Source organism: Electrona antarctica (assembly GCF_951216825.1).
Source record: "Electrona antarctica genome assembly, chromosome: 19".
Taxonomy (NCBI): domain Eukaryota; kingdom Metazoa; phylum Chordata; class Actinopteri; order Myctophiformes; family Myctophidae; genus Electrona; species Electrona antarctica.
The window spans coordinates 7574960-7581251 of NC_136800.1; the positions used below are offsets into that span (position 1 = coordinate 7574960).

The window sequence follows — 6292 nt, forward strand, 5'->3', positions numbered from 1 at the left end:
AATCATGGGGTCTGTTTTGCAGAATTACTCCTGTCGTCCAGTTTCCCCACCAGAAAACAGCAGCCCTGGCCCGGGCCGGCCTAGCGGTCCGGTCACCTAGGCTCCCCATCTCTCACCCCCCCATTTCCTGTCAACTTACTGTACACTATCACATAGAAAAAGAAATATAAAAAAGGTATCTTAAAGAAAAGAAAACAGCAGCCCTTATCACCCTCATAGCAAACCGCAACTCCGCAAGATTTGGGATCAATATAAGTAGGAATATTTGCCCATTATGTTATTTAGTCTGGAGCTATCCTTTAAGACCTGCTTCCCCCCATCGTGTTTTACCTTTTTGAAGCTTATACCCGTGATACTGGTAGTTCTTGCATGTCTCCAAAGCATTAATATGATGATTATTTGTATTGATTATTGCGTGGGTGGAATCGTGTGCCACATTTGCATATATTCATAGTTTATACTGTACTAAACGAGGGCAAAAAAAGATAGACTAAAGCGCCTCTAGGGACGTTTTTGGGGGAGGGAGAAAAATACTTGACATGAGTACATACATTATACTGAACAGGGATGCTTTTGTAAGGATTTACCCCACACCAGGGGACACGGGATGGGGACTTTAAATGACTACCAGGGCATAACTCCTATGTGTGAAGCTGTATTTAGTGATATTGCTCATCCATAGCCTGGGTGTAATAGTCTGCCGCTCTCCCTCTCTCTCTCCCCTTCTCTCTATGTAGACTATAGCAGAGAGACTGTCAGTGCAGCAGCAGCAGCAGAACTGTTGGCCCCACAGAAGGTGGTCTGATCTTGTGATATAGATCTTCACCACAGGGGTTACAAGCCAAGCGCCACAGAGAGCCTCTTTCTCCACACCGGCTCGCCGCCCTGCGGCAGTCCCAACAATCAGCTCACAAACACCATCATCAAAGTCATCCCACGTGCCCCACCTTTCTCTCGGTGTGTGTGTGTGTGTGTGTGTGTGTGTGTGTGTGTGTGTGTGTGTGTGTGTGTGTGTGTGTGTGTCTCAAACTGTGGCCCTCTCCTTTATGCTCCTCATGAACCTGCGTTTACCTCAGGCTTTGAGGCTTTCTGTCCTTCAGTCACTCGTCGTTCATTCCATCTTTCCATTTACTCCCTCCCGCTCTTCCCCCCAAATGTGAGAGGAGGACTCACTTGTCTTGTTGGCATGGCTGCTGACTGCTCGGCTGTTAAAGGCTAGCACTCTGTGAAACGTGCGAGTTGGGCAGAGGACTTCATTTTTATTATAACAACAGGAGAAGAGAAAGGGGAGTGGGGACTAGAGAAAAAAAACCAAAAAAAACAACTTTGACTGCTCGGCTGTTAAAGGCTAGGAAGGACTCTGTGAAACATGTGAGCGAGTTGGGCAGAGGACTTCATTTTTATTATAACTAGAAAAACTAGACTAGAAAAACCCTCCCCAAAAAAACAACTTTGATTTATCTCTTTATTTCCATTTAAGTCAAGAAGGGGTCCAATAATTCACTAGTGTATGCCATGCCCAATTGGCACTAAAGCACCTGACATTCATGCGCGAGTTGCATGCAGCTGCAACTCATCAGTCATTATCATGTTTTCATGACAGTCATTCTCATGACATCACACAGGTAGCCGACATTCAATATGCAGATTTAATAACCAACTGATGGGAATTTTATGATTTAGTCATGACATAATTACATATTTCCCTTAATCAACAGTGACATACGGATTAGAAAGTCACACCAGCAAGCAACATCCCTCTCAGATCCAACCTCTGGTCTGCAAAAGAGAAACAATCTGCCCTATTCTTCTCCCGCCTCTTTCTCCCCCTCTGCTTCTGTCCCTCTTTTCTGTTTGTGCTGCTTTCTTTCTTTCTCAGAATGTGTATTAATTACAGATTGTGACACAGGCGCAGAATTGATCTGCAGTAGCTTTCGGTCTGCGAGGCAAAGACGAGCTGTGGATTCCTCTCAGAAGATTCTTCAAAGCCTCGCCCTCCCAACCAAAAGTTTGATCTGTGTTGGAACCCTCAGCAGGTTAGAGAATAATGACTGTATGATTCCAACATGTGCTCTGTCTCCGTTGCTGTTTTTATTGTTCATCAAATGATCTGCTCCACAAAGACACAGTAAGCACAGACTTCTCCAAGAGACAACGCCTACACAGCCTCTTGAGAGGAGGCTGAAAAGTGAAGATGACTGCCCGCAGCATATGGCCATAGTCACTTCTCTTGGATACATATGCCATGTTGAGTTGGGTTTTGGAGGCCATTTTTCCCTATAGGTACTGGTAGCCAAATTCGAAATAATACGTTTTGATTAATTATTTTTGCTTGTGCCAATGATACTAAAGTGTGTGTGTGTTGAGTGTGTGTGTGGGGCAAACCCCTTCTCTTAAAGTGAACGTGTATGGTGGCACTGGGAACTTCATAAATGCTAACAGCTAGCCGGCAGAGAAAGAATTTTAAGGTCAACATATGACACAGCAAAGAACTAAAAATCAAGGTTCCTATCCTGACAAAGAAAGAAAGAACGAATGAACGAATAATGGCAATGAGGAATATAGGCCTACATAGACAGAGGAGGTGTTGTCACCAAGCCAGTCATGAACCAATATCAGCCAGCCTAGCCTTGCGTAGCCAGCCTTCATCTGCCTTTGCAATGTGCAGCGCAGTGGTATATAGTATCGCAACACGAGGCTACAGCCACCCTGTCACAGTATTCCAAATTAACTGGAATTAATTTGGAATTGATGGATGCTATGTCAAAGCCAAAACGTCTCGCTTGAACTTTAAAGAAAATAAACTCACACATTGGACCAAAAGCCACATACTGTTCCCTGTCAACGGCAAACACAACACAACACAACATACAAACTGTAGATTCATATCAGCATTCAATTCTCCAGAGCCAGAAACTCAACATGTTGGGCCATTGGGTCTCAAAATTAGAGCAATAGTACAGCAGTTTGAATCACATTAGTATTCACACAGCATACAACACAAGCAGCAGCAAAACAAAGGGTTCCTACCTGGAGCTGTCTTCCACTTGACTTCAAGTAAGTGATGGCCAGGGTCAAATGAGTGATAGAGCTGCCCTCGAGTTCATACCGAGATGAGCCCTCCAGCGGCATCTCCAGTCACCACTTTGGCTCTTGTATCTTCTTCTACTTTTGTGTATCATCATCATCATCATCATCATCATCAGATGTCCAGCTCCGGTCCCACATCAAAAAGGCCGACCTCCGAGGGTGCTCTATACAGGGGACAGGTGGAGAAAGAAAGAAAGTTAAGTGACCAACACAACAGTCACATAATACAACATCTCACCTTCAACAGTGGGCAGAACACAACATACAAAGCCTATAGTACTGTATGTAAGGTATGCTCTACTCATTCTACTGTATCCTGTCACAACATACACAGCCTTGTAGACCTATACTGTATGTATACTGTACATACCTGTCACAACATGTCATACAGTATTCAAGAGCAAGGTACAGTCACTGAACATGATTCATTGCCAGACAGGCAATGAGGCTTTGGTAAAGTTAGTTTTATTTTGGATAGTTGACAGATATATTCAAACACCATCGGTGTCAACAAAGTAGGCCTACTCAACTTTATTTGTAACTTGTATTTTCAATTGCTTCTAAACCAAATTAGTCTATATACTGAGTCTTAAACTTTACATCGTGCAGGGGATCTATGTCACCCTTTGGATTTTTCATGAAATATTTTGAATATCCTATGTGTTACTAGTTTGTTTGAATTACTGTAAATTGTGCAATAATGACTGCCATAACAGTAGCCCCTTACGGGACCCTTAAGTTTACCTTTTCTGTAATATTATTTGGGGAGGCGCAATCTGAGACCCATCGTCAAAAAATTAAGGACAAATCACACCTGTGTGAAGTGAGGGGCACTCTTATCATCATACATCACCTCTTTCTGGCCAATCACAATTTGCGTCCTCACTTTTGTCTTCAATGTTTGTGTTTACACACTTTTGTCTTTAATGTTTGCGTTTACACAAACCCTCAAAGCTGGACATAGGGGGGGCTAGTGCGAGGGGAGAGATTATGTTTTGCACTCCGTCCGTCCGTTACCACCTAATCTCTGGCACCGTTGGCCGATCCATGCCAAACTTTGCACACACACTCCTTTTGCACACATGCCATTCTGCTTTTCCAGAATGGCCTGTTATAGCCCCACCAGGTGGATTTTTGCAAAACACATTTTTGGAACAAGATTTTGACCTGCCCTGGTGGAGACCTGTGCCCCAAGGGGAACTTTTTCTAGTTTACTTTGAATTTGACGGAGTCAACAGTGTGTCTCGAGAGACAAGGGGAGACAGTAACAGTAGCCCCTTTCGGGACCCTTGTTTACCTTTTCTGTATTTGGGGAGACGGCCCCCCTAAATACAGGGTCCCGAAAGGGGCTACCATAACAGTAGAACTGTACAAAAGAAAATGATAAAGCCTAGCAGATTACTTATATTTACTTATTTCAGACATATTTAGATATACGGCCTACAGTAGCCTATAAAGCTTGTGCTTGTTGTACTTCAATCTTTCAAGCTCACTCAGAAGACATCATGCATGCTTTAATTCCATCAAACAAATAAAAGTATAGGGCAGGCTACTAAACACGTTTCTCTTGCTTACATTGATTTATTTTGTCCTCACTATCTGGTGGTGGTGGTGGTGGTGGTGACATTTTTAAACATGCACACATTATAAAAGAGATGTAATGCCTTCATTGCCTTGAATAAATTAATTACTCACCTGGGGAATTAACAGTAAACACTGTTTTAAACTAAAAGACCAACAAAAAGTCTTTCAACTGCCAGAGATGTGACTCCCTACAGACAACTTCGTTGAACAAGTCGTTTACTTCACTGTCTCTTTCACAACAACGGAGCTCGGTGGAACTTCTCTGATTTTTTGCAGCAGGACAGGTGTGGGGGAAGGGGGCGGGGCAACTGGAGGGTTTTTAAAGTGCCCGCGTGAAGGTCTACTTTCTAGGCTAGGGAACATCTAACAATAACGCATTAAAACAAGTTCTTGTTTTGTACAGCGTGACTTTTTAATGTTTTTTAAAGCAACTGGAAGTTACATCATCACTCCAATATGGCGGAGGCACTTTTACTTAACGGTAAAGTTAAGTGTCGCCCCTTTATATAGAATCTCTTTGACCACTAAATGAAGGCCGCTGTAGGCTACCATTCCTGCAGTCATTCAGAGTCAGTCAGTCAGTAATTTCGGTGCTGCACGGCTGCATGTTTAGGACCCAGGGCCATGGGATCCTTGAGGGGTTCCAGGGGGTCCACAGTCCACAGTCCATGCACACTCCCCAGCTACATTTGTTAATACAGCATCACAATCATTTAACCACATATATCCATTGGATATTCAAAAATAGCAGATCTACAAGCTCGCATCATGGCACAAAGTACTTTAAAGTAGCCTATTGGAACATTTTTTATAATTTAGATTTTTTTTCTAATTAACACAATATCTTCCCTTCTGTAGCGTCCCTGGCACAAAACATTTTCAGATGGGGGTCCTTGACACGAAAGCGTTTGTGAACCACTGCATGCTCTATGATGCCGGCTCATGGAAACACTGCTTCACCAGTGGGTCTCAAGTCCTTGAGTGGGTTCCAAATGGCCCCATATGGGTGTGTAACTCTGAGAGTGTACAAATGGAACCAGATGCACCCGTAATTTGGTTCCATTATACACTCGTTACATGTCTCCTTTGCATATCTCGAGAAGACGAGAACCAACAAACTGATCAAATTCAAACTTGGCACCGTGTGATGTCCGAAGTTGGCACTGCACTGCACTCCCTATAGCAGTATAGCTTCTCAAACAATATCTATTTAAAATCTTCAATTCCAGAACTGGAGAAACCCTACTGTGAAGTTCTGTGAACTCTGTCAGAATACCCCCCCAACACACACACACACACACACACACACACACACACACTGCACACACACACACACACACACACACACACACACACACACACACACTAGGCTATGTGCTAAGTCCCTTACTCAATGAAAAATATGAAACAAACAATACTAGTCTAACAGTATAACAAACTCATCTCATTGAACATGGGGATATGAACAGACCCCCTGAAATACTGTACAGCCACACTAGTCTTTTCCAAACTTTTTCAGTATTAAAGTTTGAGTCAAACTGGTACATCAGTTAGTTGTTCACTCTAGCTGAGCAATTAGGAACTCAACTCTGTCCACACAGAAGCTCAATGTTGCATC

General features: G+C 43.2%; 1 long non-coding RNA gene across 1 annotated transcript; it reads right to left on the reverse strand.

The window, feature by feature from the left end:
- Nucleotides 1-1476: 1476 nt before the first annotated feature.
- LOC306943532 lies at nucleotides 1477-4909 on the reverse strand. Its single transcript, XR_013792419.1, has 3 exons — nucleotides 4786-4909; nucleotides 3031-3254; nucleotides 1477-2015 (listed from the first exon to the last, which is right to left on the reverse strand). It is a non-coding gene; the product is annotated as an uncharacterized lncRNA (long non-coding RNA).
- Between the last annotated feature and the right edge of the window lie 1383 nt (nucleotides 4910-6292).